The 11,202-nt window shown below is 38.5% G+C and overlaps 1 protein-coding gene and 1 pseudogene across 1 annotated transcript in view; one reads left to right on the top strand and one right to left on the bottom strand.

Moving 5' to 3' along the window:
* LOC102812110 (mitochondrial inner membrane protease subunit 2-like) overlaps window positions 1-11,202 on the bottom strand; it is a 1,190,436-nt gene that overhangs the window by 1,052,130 nt on the left and 127,104 nt on the right. The gene's annotated exons all lie outside the window — the stretch shown is intronic.
* On the top strand, window positions 8,027-9,723 carry LOC102840919 (annotated as a pseudogene).

An 11,202-nucleotide genomic window follows, 5' to 3' on the forward strand; every position in this document is an offset into this window, starting at 1 on the left:
AGGTTGGCCCAGGATCGAACATTGTTTCGTTCTGCTGTGCATGGAGTCGCTATGAGTCGGTTCCGACTCGATGGCACCTGACAACAACAACAACAACATTGTAAAAGGATGATGTTTGGTAGGTAAGAAATCAGGGCTACTGTGTTGACTTCATTTTTTTTTTTTTAAGTTCACTTACAGAGCTTTTCTTTATACTGGGCAGCTACCATCCAGCTGTTCTGGATTCAGAATGAAGCCCTGCAGCATTTGGAGTGGCCTGGTGTACTTGTGGAAACCTTGCTTGTCCAAGCTGGCAAGCCAGAACTGGTCTAATGTGTTCACTGAGGTCTTGTTTCTTTTGATGACTGATGAAAAGATGAGCAAAATTGAGGGGTCTTCTTTTCCAAAAAAAATAAATTACACCAATTTTCCATTGAGTCAGTTTTGACTCATGACGACCCTGCGCATGTCAGAGTAGAATTGTGCTCCAGACGGTTTTCAATGGCTGGAGTTTGGGGGAGTAAATCACCAGGCTGGGAACACAGTTGCTCTGTAGGATCAGCACTGGATTGCAAACCACAAGGTCTACATTTCCAGCGTACCAGCTGCTTGATGGGATAAAGATGAGACTTTCTGCTTCTGCAAAGATTTACAGCTTTGGAACCTCTACACAGGGTCACTATGAGTTGGAATGCACATCGAATTGACTTCCAAACTAGATGAAGCAATCCGTGTTTCTTACTTTGAGACTGTTGTTGTTGTTAAGTGCCATCGAGTTGGTATGGACACATAGTGACCCTGTTTAGGGTTTCCAAGGAGCAGTTGATGAGTTTGAACTTCCGACCTTGAATTTGGCCTCTGAGCAGTGATAGAAGTGTAGACAAAGGAAACTTTCCCAGGAATCCTTTGAGCTTTTCACAAATATTTACCATATGGCAATAATTTCATGTTTTTAAATCGGATTGATACATTTGAGAAATGTAGAACGCAGAATCAAACAGTCACGGCAAGAGAGGAGCAATGTGGTTTTGTGAAAACTATCTTGGACCATAAGCAAATTACAAGACATAGCTGATGTGCGTGTGGTTAAGAAATCAACTGTGAACTGAAAGTTTTTTGGTTCAAACCCACCCAGAGGTCCCTCAGAAGAAAGGTCTATCAATCTGCTTTTGAAAGATCACAGCTTCAGTACCCTAGCGAGCACAATTCTACTTTGTACACATAGGGTTGCCATGAGCTGGAATTGACTAGATGGCAGATGGATAGTTTTGGTTTTCAGTTAGTGAATTTTGGGTTAACTACAAAATTACTGTTGTTGTTATTATGTGCCAAGGAGTCGATTCCGACTCATAGCAACCCTGCATAGGGTTTCCAAGGCTGTAAATCTTTACAGGAGCAGAAAGTCTCATCTTTCTCCCACGAAACAGCTGGTAGTTTTGTGCTGCTGACCATGAGATTAGCAGCCCAATTCGTAACCACTACACTACCAGAGCTCCTTCTATAAAGATCACAGCCTAGGAAACCATATAGGGCAGTTCTACTCTGTACTTTAGGGTCACTATGAGTGGGAACTGATTAGACCACATACCTGAAAGCAACATCTTATTATTGTATTTCTCTGTTGTTGTTTTCAATATTTGTGGTTTGAGTGCCAGTCTACAGAGCAACTCAGTTTCTCATTTAACAATTTATATGCATTTTAGCCCATGCACTATCCCCACTTCCCCCATGGGTTCCTTGTCTCCATCTTTCCTACCCCTTCCTGCCTTCTGAATTTTGTTTCTGGGCAGCAAATGCTGCCCTTTTGCTCTGCTCTGGTTGACTGTTCTAAAGAGCTCGTTCCTCATGGGTGTTAGTCTGCACTTTATAGGCCTGTCTATCTCTTGCCTGAGAGGTGATCCAGGGGCAGACTTTCATTGTTTCTTGATGAATATAAGTAGTTCCAAGTTGATTGTTCACTTCATTCAACAGATTTGTCTCCAACAAACTTCACCAAAATTCTACCAAAACCTCCAGTTCTAAATTTTATTTTAAAACCTTCTAGAAGTGCAGTGTCCGGTTCAGAAGTAATTGCTGTTTGTTTTGTTTTGTTTCTAATAAAGAGCTTCATAGGATGTATAACCATAATTTGGAATGATGATAAAATCATAACTGGTCTAATTTCTATTTTAAAGTATTTAGACTCTTTGCACAACAAAAAATTTAATGTTTACACAATCTACCTTAAAAGAAAGAGCTCTGGTAGTGTAGTGGTTACGAGTCAGGCTGCTAACCTCAAGGTCAGCAGTTCAAAACTATCAGCTATTCCACGGGAGAAAGATGAGGCTTTCTGCTCCTGTAAAAATTTACAGCCTTGGAAACCCTATGCAGGGTCGCTATGAGTCGGAACCGATTGCACAGCACATATCCACCACCACCTAAAAAGAAACTTTCAAAATCTAGGGGATAGAGGGACTATAAACCACAAAACACTCATCACAGAATTATTTATAATAGCAAAATTCTAACAACAACCAAAAAATATTAAAAGAATGGAAGGATTACATAAATTGAAGCAAAGCCACTTGCTCTATTTTGTAGCTGCTTAAAATAATGGACAGAGAAACCAACATGCCAGGTGGCCATGCTTTGTTAAACAACAACAATAAACTGGGAGGAAACACACTATGTATAAAAAGGAACAACTCTGGCAAAACAATGTAAAAAAAAAAAAAAAAAAATTGTTTATCATAATATTTCATGATAAAACTGGAAAAGCAGAATTAAATACGGATGCATTTTTAAATGAGATGGGTCTGTGTACTTTCTTCTTATGCTTAGGATATACATCTCACTGAACACTTTCAAAAGATTTTTCATTGTATAAAAATCTAAATAAATGCACTCGAAAATTTTAAAGTCTGAATATTTCATTGTACTTGGAATCTTGTCACTGCGTTGAACTCAAATAACTTAATATTAAATTCTTATACAAAACCACATTTGTTTTTTATGGAAATCAGCCAAAACAGATCTTTAAAAAACACATCCCACAGCTATAACAGTTTTTTTTTAAAACCAAAATGAAAACAAAGAACAGTGTCAGACTCAGTATCTTTAGCATTAAAAATATAAAAGTGGTAATGTCTAGAAAGAAGTATATAAAATAACTTGAATTGTGCCACTTCTCATGATTTTATCTTTAAATTACTACTTCTTTCATTTAATGATTTCTTCCCCATATAGCTTTGATGATTTGTATAGTACTCATTTTACCTGATATATTTTTACTTTATGATGTACTCATTTATTATCTGACTCATGAAAATGTAAACTCTTGGAGGAAAAACATGTTGTCTACCTTGTTCAACCCTAGAGTGGCCAAATGCAGATGTGTACATATTATACATTATGTTGTTGTTGTTTTTGTAGCTAAGGGCCATTGAGTGGGTTCTGACTCATAGCGATCCTGTATAGGGTTTCCAAGGAATGGGTGGTGAGTTAGCAGGCCAGTGCTTATCCTAAAGTACCACACCAGGACTCCATATATAATTTATATATATATGTTGTTGGTACGTACTGTAGAGTAGGTTCCAACTCATAGCGACCCACATAGGGTTTCCAAGAAGGAGCTGGTGGGTTCGAACTGCCAACCTTGTAGTTAGCAATCCAGTGCTTATCCTACAGCATCACAAAACAGGATTATATATATATATATTGTTTTTGTTGTTGTTAAGTGCCATGGAGTTGTTTCTGACTCATAGTGACCCAGTATAGGGTTTCTGAGGAGTATCTGATGAGTTTGAACCACAAACCTTGCAGTTAAAACCAATCTTGAGGTTGAGTTCTTATCCCATGGCACCACACCAGGACTCCCCCATACATATACACTGGTGTGGTGCTGTGGGTTAACGTGCTGGACCACCAAGTCAATTTGTTAGTTAACAGCCCAACTCAAAGCCCACTATACTGTAAATAAATGCACATCATTACAATTGTATAATACACAATCTGTAAAACTGAAAATAGCAGACCTGGCTACAAACAATTCATTTTCTTACCTGTCAAAGAGCCAGATCTTTTTAAAGGTTTCAATCCCAGTCTCAGCATGCATACTAGAAAAAGCTGCTCTTCAACATTTCAATTTCTGTTTCCTTTAACATTATTTCAAATTATCATGCACAAATTATTTGCTCCTTCTTTTTTCATGAGTTTTTAAGAACAAAGTATTCCATGAAACAAAAATCATCATCTGAGTCCTCTATTAAACCTTGTAGTTAGCAGTCCAGTGCTTAGCCTACAGCATCACATAAAAGGATTCCATATATATATTGTTTTTGTTGTTGTTAAGTGCCATGGAAGTGTTTCTGACTCATAGAGACCCTGTATAGGGTTTTTAAGTTTTTTCCAAAGAAGAAGTAATAAATTGTGTACTACTGGGTATATGTTATTTATTTTTAAAATAACTTTATAATAGTTTCAAAGAATTGTTATATATACCATACGGATATTTAAAATGGGGGTTCTAGTATGGTGCTGTATGATAAACAATGGACTCTAACTGCAAGGTCAGTGGTTCAAACCCGCCAGCTGCTCCTTGGAAATCCTATAAATGACCTCTATAAATCAGACTCAACACAAGGCACTTAGTAACAATATGCATATTAAAAAACAAACAACAAAAAATGATAACTCCATTCAAATTTAAAGCACAGAAAAAATAATACTTCATAAACATTAAGAATTAAGAACATTAATGCATTTTTTTAAAATAATTTGAGCTTTCTGGAAAATAAAAATAAAGAATATTAAGTTTAAACTTTTATTATATTCAGTAGTCCCTTATTCACTGTTTCCAAACATAGCTCTCTTTATAAAACTTCTGACAATCCTCCAGAGCATTAAAGTTTTAATTGTAATTGAAGTTAAAGCTAGGCTGTGTGTCCTGGGAAATCTACCTAATTCCAGGTAAACAATCTCTCCTTTACTTGAGATGGTCCTATTTGCACAAAACTGCGTTATCAGAAAAGTGAAAATGGAACATAGAACCTTTTTCTTTTAGGTTGTTTACTACCTGGGTGAAGCTGATATCCAAAACAAAACGTATGAAGGCCAATTTGAAAAGAATGTTTTCCATTAGCCATTCTTTCCAGTAGACAGCTGTTAACCAGTAAAACCATCAGCTGCTAAACAATAACACACCCCCATCTCGCCCCCCCCCCATAAAATATAAACTTCTATTCCCCTGATGTGGCGCTGGAAGATCAGCAGTGGACTGCACAGTACAAGCTCGCTGTTTAAACAGCACTTAACAGCAACATTCCCCACTTCAGAAGGCCTGCTAGTGCAGTGGGTTACAGTGTTAGGTTGCTCACCAGGGGAGAAAGATGAAGCCGTTTGCTTTCGTAAAGACATACAGCCCTGGAACCTCTATGGAGAAGTTCTACTCTGTCCTGTGAGGTTGTTAGGAGCCAGAACTGACTCCGTGGCTATGAGAAGACTCTCTAGTTAGCAGGTATCTTGAATTTAAATACACAGGTCTTCACATGTATGAATAATGTACAGGAAATTTTGGTTTAAACTTTCACATGTGCTAGGCACCAACAGGATTAAAAATGATTCGGAAACATCAGGGCAGCTCCACACTCACATGAGGACATTACTGGGCAATGAAGGAGCATGGCACAATGTCCAGACAAGGTGAGGTAACAGCAGTAGGAAACAATCCTTCTCTGCCCACACCAGGGCTCACAAATTTGAAATCATGTTGTCCAGTACCCACTCAGCTTCCAGAACTGCTTCCCCCTGGAACTTGTCACCTTACCAACTGCCTCATAGCTTCTCTCTGCTTCTCAGAAGAGCCTCCTCTCAACCCACCCTTTCAAGTCCACAACTAGGGTCTCCGTTTCAGACAGTCTCTCCCTCCACAGGTACTCTCTCCCACCTTTTCAAAAACGCTCTACTATCCCCCCCAAGATCTGGGCAGAAAACATGTGTGCAACCCACATTATGTCAGCTAAAGATAAGTAAGCAAACAGCCGACAAGGGAGTGTGAAAATCTACCTGAGAATTATGCAGGTAATATAACATGATCTAACATTAAGCATATAAAATAACATGATCTAATAATGATAGGAATGACCAAAGACACACCTTGAAGTGACCAATGCAGGGCAGAGCTTCCTTTCTGGAAGCTTCTTCACCATTGTCCATATATCAGTCCTAAAACAGACTTAGTTTTGCTTTAAATGAAGCTAAAACCAACAACAATTTCAAGTTTTTGGTTTTTAGCTTTTCTTTTCAAAACTGGTTTTGATCATTGGAAGTGGCTATACAGACATGTATTTGGGAACTAGACTTCATCATTTGCAGTTGACTGGTTTTCTAGACCTTCCAAATACTGGACTTTAGCCCCTTAATGACCCTCTGCTCCCAATATCAACTTTCATCAATGCCAGGCTATTGTATGAAATAACTCTGAAAACAGCCATCAGTAAGGCAGGCTGCAGGTATCTCTCTAACCTCCAGTAATGGTTGGTGCTAATGAGAAGACCCAGGTACCAGTTGCTGTATTATCTGTACAGCTACCTCAAAATTGCCAGCGACCAACAATAACCACAAAACTCAGCCACAAAGAAACTAGCAATAAATGCAGACCATAACACACATGAACTACAATGCTGAATATAGATACAGACAAAGATTATTCTAAAATTGTATTCCAGGAGATCCCTTGTAGATCATAAGAGAATAAGTGTTTTTTAATATTAAAATTCCTAGTTAGTAGCTGCAGCAGTAGCAAAGTCCTGTGAGTTAAAAATTCAAACAGAACTAGGTTGGCCCTAGTTATAATTACTAACATGTGAGTGTTGTCGTTGTTGTTGTTAGGTGCCTTTGAGTTGGCTCCAACTCACAGTGACCCTGTGCACAGTAGAACAAAATACTGCTCAGTCCTGCTCCCCTCTCACAGTTGATACACCTGCGCCCATTATTGCTGCCACTGTGCCAATCCACCTCACTGGGGCTCTTCCTCTTTTTCACTGGCCTTGCAATTATGTGAGTACACTAGTACAAAAGCTTTGTGTCATCAGGGACAACATCAAAATGAAACATGGTCTCACCCCAACCAGCAGAATCTCTCAATTATACATCTGCTTTAGAAATACTCAGGAAGTGTCATTTAACTTTTTCTTTCCAGGACTTCCAACACAAACTTTAAAATCAGTTAGCAAAAGAAATACACACAGCACTCGACCTCAAGGTTAGTTTCAACAGAAAGGTAGGTGGTTCAAACTCACCAGCCACTCCTAGGAAACTCTATATAGGGTTGTTATGAGTAGGAACCGACTCAACAGTGTTGGTGGTATACATGGACCAAGAGGCAGTTTTTCAAACAGAACATGGGAACAATGAATGGTTTTAAATTAAGAAAGATGTGCGACAAGGTTGTATTCTTTCACCATACGTATTCAACCTGTATGCTGAGCAAATAATCTGAGAAGCTGAATTATACGAAGAAAAACGTGGCATCAGGATTGGCGGAAGACTCATTAACAACCTGTGATATGCAGATGATACGACCTGGTTTGCTGAAAGTGAAAAGGACTTAAAACAGTTATAAAACAGTAACTATATAGAATTAAGTAATTTGCAAGTGATTTTTAAAGGCAACATTTTTAGAAAAAGTCAGTTCCTTTCTCACTTGGAAGGAAATGAATTTCTTACTATTTTTCTATATTTCCCATATTCTTTAATTTGTTTATATTTTTCTCCATTTATCACCATATCTCTTCTTTTATGTTTTAAAATACATTAATACGAGTCCGAGGGAAATTAAAATGGCAATGAGCTGTACTGAAGTGGATTGTGTCTGAAGCAGGTTAACAAACACCCACTCTTGTCTGAAGCAATTCAGTTTGTATGTATGTCTGTGTGGAGGGGAGTCGGTGGGTGGGTGCCCAGTAAGTGTTCAGACTTTTACTGGGGATGCTCCCAAAGCGATGTGATTGGTTGTTTTCCCCACCTCCCTATGAAGCAGTTGGCACCACTGAAGTGACCGAATGAGGATGAACATGAAGCCAAAAAGCCAGTATGTAAATTTAAAGATCATTAGCATGTCCTAGCTAGATGGTCAGATGGCTTGTTTTATCTTGTAGCTATCAGAAATATATAAATATATATTGAAACAGGTAAATATATTGAAACAGAGTTGCCTCATCATATTTGAAGATAGTTCTAAATCCTGGATTCTCTGGAAGGACATTCAAGTTGATGGGAAAATGAGGCTACATTTGGGTGCAAATAAAAATGAATACAGGAGTCACTGGAAGTAGGGAAATGGTCTTTACAATATGTCAAGAGGAGTACTCAGATGCTCCCAATGTGATAAGTGTGGCCAAGGATATCATCAATTGTGTTACACACCTCAATATTGATTCCAGTGTGATTGATTCTGATGAAAAGGGCTCTGTCAACAGTATGTTTTTGCAACAACTAAGAGTCACCATGCACTTACGAAAGGATGAAATGCCATAGCAGACATTACTCTATAGTGTGGCAGATCTTGAATGGGACGCAGGTCACAAAACCAATGTTCAGCAGTGTTACTTCTATCGTGGAGGCCCTGGAGACTGGTATTGAAAGATGCTGTAGTGCTGCATTTGTAAACAGTGGTTTCAGGAGGCTGTGTACAATGCCTTCAAAAGCCAATGCTGTTTGGAGGCAGGTTTTACACATTCATATGCTCTGTCTGCAGTTCAGGACCAGAATACCTCAAACATCTACCATTACAATGGGCAGCGAGAGCACACCTTTGCCTTTACAACCTAAGCGTTATTCACAAGAAAAAAATATTTAGATTCTGAACTTGAGCTTATGACATACATTACTGAAAAGTGGGATAGATTGCACCCTGGAAAGGAAGTAAGTAAAGGCCTAGGGGAAAAAAGGAAAGAAAAAATCTGTAGGTTATCCTTCTGGCCCCTATACAAGAAAAATGATTCTAAAACCTGCTAAGCCACCTTTGGATAAGGAATCAGTTTCAGAGAACCTAGCTTGGATTGACCTGGAGTCCTGGTGTGATGCAGTAGGACAAGCACTCAACCACAAGGTCAGTTTGAACCACAGGGTCAGCAGTTCAAACTCACTATCCGCTCCTAACTGCAAAGTCGATTTGAACTACAAGATCGGTGGTTCAAGTTCACAATCTGTTCCTTGGAACCCCTCTACAGGATCGCTATGAGTCGGAACAGACTCCTTGGTACTTAACAACAGCAATCCCAACAAACAGGGAGAGGTGAGGGAACTGCACATTCATCCAATACGTCAGGCTGGTGATATGTGGATTTCCCGGGTGCTTCCAGTGCAAAAGAAACTACCTGGTCCAGCATATCCAGGCAGTATGTGTTATGTGACTCCAGAAAAAGAACACGCATAGGAAGATGTTGGCCTTCTGCTATACCACACTTTTTGAGGAGGAACAGAGGTCATAGTCCAGGAAGAGCACTCCAGACTCAGAATTCAGCAATTGTAAAAGATGATGAAAGAAAAGAGGATTGCCAATTTGACGAACTCAACACAGAAATTCTGAATAACTTAGTAGATCAGGAGTTACAACTCAATCATTTTAAAAACTACACCAACAGTTATTTTGGTGCTGCAGGTAGAATAGCATGTGGCGAAAAATACTGTATTTTGGCTGGTTGTGTGCCTCTTGATGAAAAGATGCAGAACTTTGTTGGATGGGGAAGAGCACCTGCATCCTGACTGGAGGACTGGACATCATGTTCACTGAACTCGCATGTCTGTAGGCACGGCTCAAAGCCCTAAAGGAGTATGCTTTCAGTAACGTTTTTATAAAAAAAGTTTTAAAATTCACAAAAGGCACCTTAACATGTGGTTACCAATCCAGTGCTTATCACAGCAGCATACCAGGGCTCAATGTGATGCATTTTGTCATAAAAAAGGTAATCTTAAAAATTAGAACAGAGACAAGTTTTTAAATCCTAAGATTTGTAGAATGTTCCTGGAATTGGATATTAAAAATGATTCAAACTCAAGTATGGTGGTAGATAATTCTTCTAAATATTCCCAGGAGTCAGTTTTTGTGATTAGTGGTTATAAGACCAAAAACATCGTGTAGATAGCACAAATATTTAGAAAAATAGCACCGGTTCTGTTACCAAATGTTGGAAAATTTTATTTCAATACATTTTAGATTTCATAAAGTGCTGTGCATATAATGCCTACTGAAAAATTATAAAATAATGAAAATTTCTTTCAAGCAAAGTATGAAAAATATATTGAGCCTGTAAATTGCTCTGTGACTACACTTCATTGTTGTCTTACTATACTCTTACTTCATTGTCTTATTTTATATATATATATATATATATATATATATATATATATATATATACACACACACACACACACACAGCTGTGTATATGTGTGTGTGTATGTGATTATGTGACCTATGCAACACAAATTTGGGGATAGGCAGCTTTGTAGTATATATCCCATAATTCTGTTTTCAAGAATAATTGCAGTATTTACACGGCAGCATTTCTTCTAGGCTTATATTGAGTGCTGTTGCTTGCTTTGTATGAAAAGAAATGTGTCAAACAAGTTTAGTATGTTCTGACGAGGTGTGAACAACAGCGTTCATGGCTTTTATAATGCTTCTTTATTTTCATTGTAACTCAGCTGTTCAGAACCTAATACAAAGTCAAATAATTAGAACAATATCTCCTACTAGAAGTAACATTTTCAAGTTTTCATGGCACATTATGATTGCAAATGTTTCTCGGTTCTAACAGTTAGTCTATGAGAATCCCATGAAAACTCGCAAAATGTCTGCAGTAATTGTTAGTTATGTCTGAGTAAGTGTAGTATGAGCAAAGTATTTTGTTGCACAGTGTTAACAAACAGTATGTTGCCTGCTGAGGCTACTCCTGTCTTACGATAATGTTACCTCTTGTTTTTATAATATGTTGTTGTTGCTATTAGGGGCCATCAAGTCACTACCAACTCATAGTGACCCAAAGCACAACAGAACAAAACACTGCCCGGTCCTGGGGTAACCTCACAATTCTTACCACACTGGAGTCCACTTTTGCTGCCACTTGGCCAATCCATCTCGCTGGGGGTCTTCCTCTTTTTCTATGACCCTCCACCTTACCAAACATGATATCCTTCTCCAGTGACTGCTCCTTCCTGACAACATGTCCAAAGTATGAGAGACA

This window comes from Chrysochloris asiatica, unplaced genomic scaffold (genome assembly GCF_000296735.1).
Source record: "Chrysochloris asiatica unplaced genomic scaffold, ChrAsi1.0 scaffold00032, whole genome shotgun sequence".
In the NCBI taxonomy this organism is placed as follows: Eukaryota; Metazoa; Chordata; class Mammalia; order Afrosoricida; family Chrysochloridae; genus Chrysochloris; species Chrysochloris asiatica.